This window comes from Lepisosteus oculatus, chromosome 10, assembly GCF_040954835.1.
Source record: "Lepisosteus oculatus isolate fLepOcu1 chromosome 10, fLepOcu1.hap2, whole genome shotgun sequence".
Taxonomy (NCBI): domain Eukaryota; kingdom Metazoa; phylum Chordata; class Actinopteri; order Semionotiformes; family Lepisosteidae; genus Lepisosteus; species Lepisosteus oculatus.
In genome coordinates, this window is record NC_090705.1 from 40,564,357 (window position 1) to 40,573,072 (window position 8,716).

The following is an 8,716-nucleotide window of genomic DNA, read 5'->3' on the forward strand; positions in this document are numbered from 1 at the left end:
TTTAAATAGCATAAAACACAAAAAAAATAATCTGTTTGACAAGCAAGTATGAAGAAGGTTGAATTTGAATATTTCTATTGGATTGTAGTTTCCTGCTTAACAAAAAAAAAGTGTTTTGGAACTGTGCCCAATATTTTCAGTGTCATTGCAAAATGCGTTTGCAGGTATATAGTGAGGTTAAATAATGGTACATGAAGTTTTAGTTTTTAATTTTACGGAGCAACTTTTTCTAGTTTGCCAAATGTGAAAATGTCTTTTAATGACTAACATTACAGGACAGTACAGTAAAATCCAGAGGACTAGTTACACTTAAATTTAAATTAATCGGAAATCAACAATTTTCAAACATACAAAGCGTTATGCTTTGTATCTATGGATATTGGACATAATTCAGGTTTAAGGTTCGGATAATGTCTGTAATTGTTGTTATTACAGAAGATATTGTAGATAATAAAAAACATTATAATAGCTTTTTCTAGAGATCCAAATGTATTACATGCCCCATACAATGACTGCCAAATCCATAATTTAATTGCTGTAGCGATACACTAACACACATATATACTGCAAATTTGTTTGCCCTTGTAAGCGAGTAAAAGTAAGCATATAAAGAAATGTGCCACAGCAAGTATAATATTCCCTGGAATCACATGAGATTTTATTTTGTCCTCTGTTGAAGCCTCTTAAAAGCAAGTATTGTGAAGGGTTAAAGCTTAGATTGTGATTGCTGAGCTTTCTCATCCCTTGGATCCTCAGAGAAGTGTTTGTATTGCCTTCTGTGCTAATATGCTAGAAATTCAAGACCTGCAAGCAACCAAATGGGTCACATTCTATCCTCCAAATTCTCATATCTCTTCTCCAATTCTCCTTAAGTTTGTCTGATTTTCTTGGATACAATTACCACGCAACAGCAGGACTAATCTCGGACTAAATTCCCCCCATTTTAACACTTTTAGCTCTGCAGCAAAACCTGTTGAGTACAGATTTTTTTTTCTCCCACAAATCTGTTTTGATGGAAAGCTGAAGTTGACAACCTGTCCACACAGTATCGTTTTAATGCTAGTATATTTTGCTTGCCATATCCTGCAGCCATTTAAAATCCATGACTGATCTTATTTAGGAGTGCTTTAGAATATCTTTCTGTGTTAGTTCTGAGCTTCCATTACATATTCTATCCTCCCAGTCATTTCAAGACTATGAGGTTCTCATAACTGCAGATTATGTACGTCAGCGCAGGATATGAGATATTTACTCATTCTTTTGAAGTCCACCTTTATGTAAAAAGTAAACTCCTTGGATTCTCCTAAGCAGTGTCTTCAGAGACTTAAAGTATGTCATTGAGGCTTGTAATGACAAATGTAATTCAGGTTGCGGTCGTCTGGAAGTGAAAACAACTTTCGGAAGTAGATAAAACTAGAATAACCTAAATATAATTAGAAGAATGAAACTTCCTGCCACATTTATTTGTTTAAGCTCCTTAATTCTCTTATCCCTGTCATTAATGGATTTATTAACTTGAATACGTTTACAATGCGCCATACATTTAACATATTTTAACAGATGTGTTGAAGAAAATATCATTAGAAATATACGCCACCTTCTATAGGTTAGACACAGTTGCTGATTTTTAATGACAGTTGCAGTCATTACTCTCTGAATATTCCTATGCTGATGAAACTAATCAACAGACATTTTCTCCAGCCATAGGCCACTTTGGACAAGAGAAGAAGGGGTGGATAGCAGCATTCTGGTGATGAACCTGAAAGAAAGGATGTAAGTTCCATAGTCAAAAAGTGCAACAATATCTCCTTTGCAAGACAGTCTTGTAGCAAAGATGGGGAATCCCAGGGCTGATGTCACCAGAGTGGTCTTCCACCAGCCCACAGACGTGGGAGGTGTCACCTCTAGGTGGGTGCCTACTCTCTGAAGAGTCAGATAAACGAGAAAAACAAGTAGGAAAGCAAAGTTAACCCACTCCTGAGGGGAGTTAAGTTTCAAATTCAGTCTGCTTACATGCGTTTTGAGCTGTGGCTGCCCAAATTCACTTCTCTGCCCAGTTGAATTCTTCAGAACGGTTTACTGGCACTGCGAAGGAAGGAGACGACAGGGATCAAGATAGCCATGGGGTCTGCAGGTGTCTTGTTTTTATGTTGTTGATTTCGTGGCTGTTTGGCTTTGACATTTACCACCCTGTTCAGTTCAGTTTCTAATTGGCCCTTCTCCCTCCCAGAAAAAAAAAAACTGTATTGGAGAGAGAGAGCCCCTGTGATGGACTGGTGTACCAGAATGTCCTTTCACTCTGGCTGTACATAGGCTGTACACTCTGGATTGCTAACAACCCTCATCAGACATAGGCAGAAATGCTTTGTTTTGAGAGGTTGTAAAATTGTATTTCTACCTGGAATAAGAATCACAAAGAGAATTCTGAGAATTACATCGGATGCTGTTACGGCACGATAAGAATTCAAGAAACGACAGAACAGGTTGCAAAATCCTAAATTACAGTGAATTGTAATTCAAAGAATGTTTCCACAACATATACGTATATTTTGAGACGAAATCAATTCCAGGATTAGTTTTTCCTTCACAAAAGCTCTGCTCTAACTATGGCATGTAGAACACCAGAAAACTACAGTATCTGCTGCAGATACTGTAGAACATGTTTTCTCATGTTTACGTCGATAAAGCCGAAAATGCCGAAATGCTGCCATTACATTAGGGTTGCTTCTATAATCTAACAACACCAAAAATGTGATATCAGCTGACTGATGTGCAGATTGTGAAGTGAGAAGACAGGCGAGAATTTGCAGCCTGCCTCCAGGTCCTCAGCCCATCACTGCCTGATCTCAGCCCATACTTTTCGTCTCGGAGCACTGTATTCTTGTGTCACACACTTTACATTGAAGGGGAACTTCCAGAGTGAAAATGGTACAAAAAGCAGCTGAACTAGGGATGCTTATCATCGTTTGTTCCATGCCACTAATCTTGAAATACAACCGGCACTTCTTAGTAAATTACGTAATTGGGTGGATCAACAAAGTTTTTTTTTTACTGAATGACAGGCTTCGGTTTGGACCTCCCTTCACAATGCTGGACTCACCATTTATACCCTCTAGTCGAAGGGTATCAAGTGTGACTCAAGAAAGTTTTTATTAAAGGATGCTCTAAAGTACCATTGTCCCAATCACCAGATGTATAGGTCTCTTACTCTCAGACAAATGTCCTTTCAGGAGGGCCACCACACCTTCTGTTTTCTTTACTAGAGTTCCGTTCTCCACTAAATTAATTAACTCCATTATATCTTCTTGGTTTCGGGGGAATGTTTATTTGAATATAGAGCTGATCATTGAAATGCTGTTTACAGGGGCCTCAAAATAGTTCATTCCAAGTACAGGGCCTTCAAAGAAACACTGATTTCATAGAAACAGTTAAAACAATGTAGTACCTGACAGAAAGACTCTACAAATATAAGCCCCAGGAATGGAGATGGTGACCTCTGGACTAAGACGTGAACATGTTTATGTGGGGAAAGTAGTCCAAAAGGCAAAAGAAAGAGCCGGGGAAGAACAGAAACTGGAGAAATCCCGCATATCCACAAGAGCTGCTTCGCTCTATCCGAAAGGCGTCCACAGCTCAGCAGTGACACCAGATGGACACGAAGTGCGTCGACCGCCTCCGCGAAAACACGTTGGCCTGCCCCAGATTCCCCCCTGGGATCCCCCGGGGGAACTAAGACAGCGGCGGCGGGGGAAAAAACAGAAAAGGCGCTGGGGGATGCGAGCTCGAGAGAGACTCCAGCCCCACTCATGGAGAACGAAAGACGTGCCGGAGCGGTTTGAGGCGCGTGGTGATTGGCCACCTCCCGTTACCCTGTCCCTTGGTCACGCTCTCCCGCCGGTCCTCCTCGGCGCTCATCTTTTGAATCCCTCCTCTGCCCCCTTTCTCCACCTCTGCTTCTCCCCCTTGGGTGAGCCCTCGCTCAGCGGGAGGCAAACTCCCAGCTTCCTCGGCCTATGGCTAGGGTTTGGTCCCCAGCGAAGCGGGTTCATCCAGATTTATTATGTCTAAACGCTCGACGCTTAATGACTGGTTTTCCATCCGTCCGTTTTCTAAGCCCTTTATCCAGTCTGGGGCGATGGGGCAGCCAGAGCCCATCCCTGCAAGCTACGGTCACAAGGCAGGATATTCAGCACAGATTCTGTGCTGCTATTCCCCGTGAACTAAACTCGGTAGCCTACAAACAGACATGGGTCCTGCTATCAGCAACAAGAATCGAACACTGCAGACTACTGAGCAACAACTACTTAGGAAGGAAAGCAAGAGACCAACCGCAATAAACCCAGCCAGTGAGCTCAGGCCTCTTCCACATCGTGCTGTAACACACTGATATCCACTCCTGGTCACGAAGGGCCCTGAGCTCTTTATTCCTTTCATCTTACACTCTTGTTCAGGCCTCCTGAGTCCCTGATTCCTGTTGGCAGCTAAATATCAGACCAGAACTTTCCTTCAGGCAATCCTCTTCCATTCAGGCAAGACATTATAGCAGAAATGAAACAAAGAATGAGATCTCTGCCTGAGAGATCCCTGATTATCTGCCCAAGTAACTGCACTTTATTTCTTCCAGTAACTAGTTGTTAACACCTAAACGACTACACTGACATCCAGAGATCTATTTAGTTAGCATTCTTGTATATCTCATCGGTAATTTGCCCACCTGCTAATATTTGATGTGGACGATGATTCATGTTGAGGAAAGGATTAGTCACCTAATGAATCTTGTGAGGGCTGCAGCGGTGTTTTGTCAGTTAGTCCTGTGCCTGCTGCCTCACGTGTGTTGGGTCCTGGGCTTGATTCTGAACTAGGAGCTCACCTGCATGGAGTCTGCATGTTCGTCAGTGGTTCAGGAGAGCTTTTACCAGGTGCTCCAATTTCCTCACAGCTTAGAAGGAAATGCTGGATAAATCAATCAGACACATTTTAGAAGGTTTTTGAAGTTCAAGGTTCAGGATTCACAGTCTTTGCACCCTACCAAGTACAATAAGATATAGTGAGTCATTATACCATTAATGTACATTCATATATCTGAAGTAACTTAACTGATCATATATTTTTTAAATATCAGGGCAGGATTAGGCACTTAATGTATCTTGTAAGCTTCTATCTTAATGCAGAAAATATGGAAAAAAATGTATCAACACAAAATGAACATTTTAAATAAAAGAAAAACAAACTAAGAAGTATATACCTTTTCCACTTAAGTGCAAATCATACCCAGCTAAAAATGTGTAATTTGGAGTTCAAGACTCAGACTTTGCAGTCTTTTTTCGGAGACCGTTGATGTTTTTTTTTTTTGATCAGGCACTAAGTGTTGCAGCTTGTAGTTTTTCAAAATTTCCTTTGGGTAGTACGGGGGTATGGTAAATAAGTTCCTTTTATGGTAAACCTGAGTAAACCTGACATTCCTTAGATGTAACCCTGACCTCATGGCCCCCTCAACACTTTGCAAAACACAAAGTTAGAGACCGTGGACTGCAAGGCTGTGTCAGAAGACCTGCGCCCTCGGGCTGAGTGGGCGATCTGATGAACTGCTCATGAGGGCCATCCCAGCTTGCGATGCACCTTGATTATTGTTGCAGTGACACTTAAAAAGGTTTTACCAATTTATATATTTTTAGTATACATTCTCTCCTTAGCCTTTAGGCTGTGTAGGAGTTCTTAGCCGAAGCAGAATGATCTATTAATTAAGAAGTGCAACGTCGTTAATAATAAGGTTTCAGAACTCTAACCAAATCTCAGTGATCACTGCCATCTGTGAAGAAACACCAGTACTGCATCCTCCAAAAAAAAAGCTGAGCTTTTAACCGTCTGGCCACATTACTTTAGCACATTTTGCTTTATATTTACTTTAGCACGTATTTGAAAACATAAATGAAATTACTCAATGAAATGTCTGTCAGAGTATATGAACCATCAGGCACACATTTTGGGCCTCTACATGGAACTAATTTAAATTAAACAATGTAGGATGTGCTCATTTCCAAGACAATTGGGACTTTATTTCTTGTCACCATATAAAAACATAGAAGCAGAATCTGATGCATCAGGAAGTGCAGGTGGGATTTGTATGCCTTCTGGTGTCACTTATATGTAATCCTGTGACGGACACAAAAGACAAAACCACCATATAAAAGACTTTAGCAGCATTATAAATGAAAAAAATTCAAAAGCCAAGAGACCAACTCTGTTTATGTGTTTTGCTTTAAAACACATACAATTATTTTTTTCCCACAAAAGACTGACTTGATGCAGTTCTTGTTTTTGTAGAAATTCAATCCCTTTGCTTTCCTGAATGTCAGTTATCCTGCGTGAATAATTCCATAATGCCATTCCCATCAATAATAAGCTTACCTTAATGAAGTGATCTTGAAAAAATACATCCAGGTCTGATACAGGAGCTACAGTACTTCTGTATAGAATAAAAGGCGTTAAAAACACAACAAATTAATACTGGAATCAATTGCAGTTGTAACATATCTAGTGCCTCTGTATATATACCCAAATATCATTCTTTTCAGTGAAATGCCCAGAGAAAAACCAAGACAATACCAGGCACAGGAAAGAGGCTATACAGAATATCTTTGGCACGTCTGTGGGTTCCCTTAATGAGGTAGGTCAGGTCTGTGGGCAGAAAAACCTGGAGGGACATTGGCACGCCTGGCGTGCCCAATGAGCAGCATCCCCTGTTTCTTTTTGACACATCTAAAGGGTCATTTCTGATGCAGAGCCACTCTGACTGTGAGATCCCCGTAGAGCCAAGCAGGAAGAGGCACTGATGACCCCTCTTCTCAAGCCTCTCTCGCCCACTTCCTGCAGAGACCAGAAGGCACGGTCTCTGACTCTGCCAGTTCTGCCACAGCCTGTGGTGGTGATGTCATAATGGCAGGGATCAGTAGGCGGCTGTGATTGGTGAGTCCTTTTGCACCTGATTCCGGAATAACGCCAGTCAGTAGCATCACTGTTGGCACCCAATGAGCAGAAGAATTCAGTACGGGCAAAAGAAAGTCTCTGTTGTAAAAGGAAAGGAAAGCAGGGCCTGGTGGACAGTTTCGGAGATTTTCTTAAGTCCTGACACCAGAAGGTCAATGGTTTAACTGACCTCCTCCCCCTGGTACCCCCCATGTCTGTGTTTATGGTTTGGTCCTGTCTCCTGCAAAGAGCAGCAGCAGGAGCAAACCATCACATTTGGTGCCCAGCGTGGGGGCGGTTGGTGAGCTGTCATGCTCCACCTATCCTATGGAGCCTTTCTTCTGCCTTTTAGTAAAATTTTGACTAACCTCATTTGCATCTGCTAATTAGATCCTGTTAGCATAATTCATACACATGACACCCTTTTGAAGCTAATGAATAGATACATCTACAGAAATCTTGCAAAGAACATGTAATGATGTTCAAGTTTCTCATAAATATATTTCCGAAAAAAAACTAATATCCATATTTTGTACTTGAAAACCGATGGGGAATGTCTTGTATAACTTGTATAACATGTAATACATGTGTGACAATGAAACCCTTCCTTACAGCTTCAAAATACTGTGCCCTAATTTCTGCCTAGGAAATTTAATAATGCAGACACATTTAAAAAAAAAAAACTTTACTGCTTTTAACGTTTTGGAGAAACAATACTATATTTTTTCTTCACTTGTTTTCATGTTTACAGTGAACATGTTCAGTGATTAAACATTGGGCTTGAGTTTGGTGATCTGGAGTTTACCAGATTTTTAGTGGGGGAGATTTTTAGTGTATGTATTTTTCAGTGCCTATCGAACTGAAGGGCACAAAGTCAAAGTTTCTGTGTCATACACTTGATTTAAAGATTTTTTTTAAAATCAGCTGAGGCAGTGTTCTTCTCTTTAGAAAGAGAGGCAAACACTGTGCAGCTTTTTTTCTTAGTTGTTCTTACGTGTATAATATGTGCAAGCATATACTGTATTATGAGTATTATTATTCAGGAACAAGTAAAGGTTTATTCCATGCCGAAAAGAGAAGAAAGGAAACGTTTCGGTGTATTTTTATTCATACTTTATACATGTTTGTATTCACAGATAAAACAGATGTCAGTGAAGATTAGTCTCCATCGGATCTGTTGAAGCTATAGATTTTTAACTCAATGAAATTGCTCGTTCGCTGTTTTTTTTTCTGTTTGTTTCACCCCGCCTGGCGCACATCTGTGTTAAGTTTCTGATCTGTGGAGGGTTGAACACAAGTTGGGTTCCTCTAACACCAACAAACATGATATAGCGCTGCGGGGAGAACTTCACTCAGGCTAAATACCAGATGAATTAAAGGGTGCCGCTAGCAGCTGGGATGAATGTCACTGGGATCTGGTCTGGTTGTTTGCCGAGTGCTGTGACTGAAGTGTGTCGTCTCTCCTCTCAGTAAGGTCACTGTGAATTTCCTATGGTTCATCTGCAGGGCTTAGCTTGGAGCTGCCGAGAGTCAGGGGCATACTGCTGCCTCGGTTATTGCCATAAAAAAGGGATGAAGTGTGAATTGAAACCCAGTTCTGCAGTTTGTACAGACTAATCACAGCGGAGGCTCTCGAGACACCTGAGGGCGAACAATTTTCATTTAATTGATGTTGAAAGAAGAGGCTGGGTTGTGGTGCATCACTTAAAAGTATTTAGTAAGTTAACAAGGAACAAGTCGAGGTTAATTC

The 8,716-nt window shown here is 40.9% G+C and overlaps 1 long non-coding RNA gene across 1 annotated transcript; it reads right to left on the bottom strand.

The window, feature by feature from the left end:
- Window positions 1-1,194: 1,194 nt before the first annotated feature.
- Window positions 1,195-6,889, bottom strand: LOC107078557 (uncharacterized). Its single transcript, XR_001479509.2, has 4 exons — window positions 6,409-6,889; window positions 4,871-4,953; window positions 2,014-2,085; window positions 1,195-1,759 (listed from the first exon to the last, which is right to left on the bottom strand). It is a non-coding gene; the product is annotated as an uncharacterized lncRNA (long non-coding RNA).
- Window positions 6,890-8,716: the final 1,827 nt, after the last annotated feature.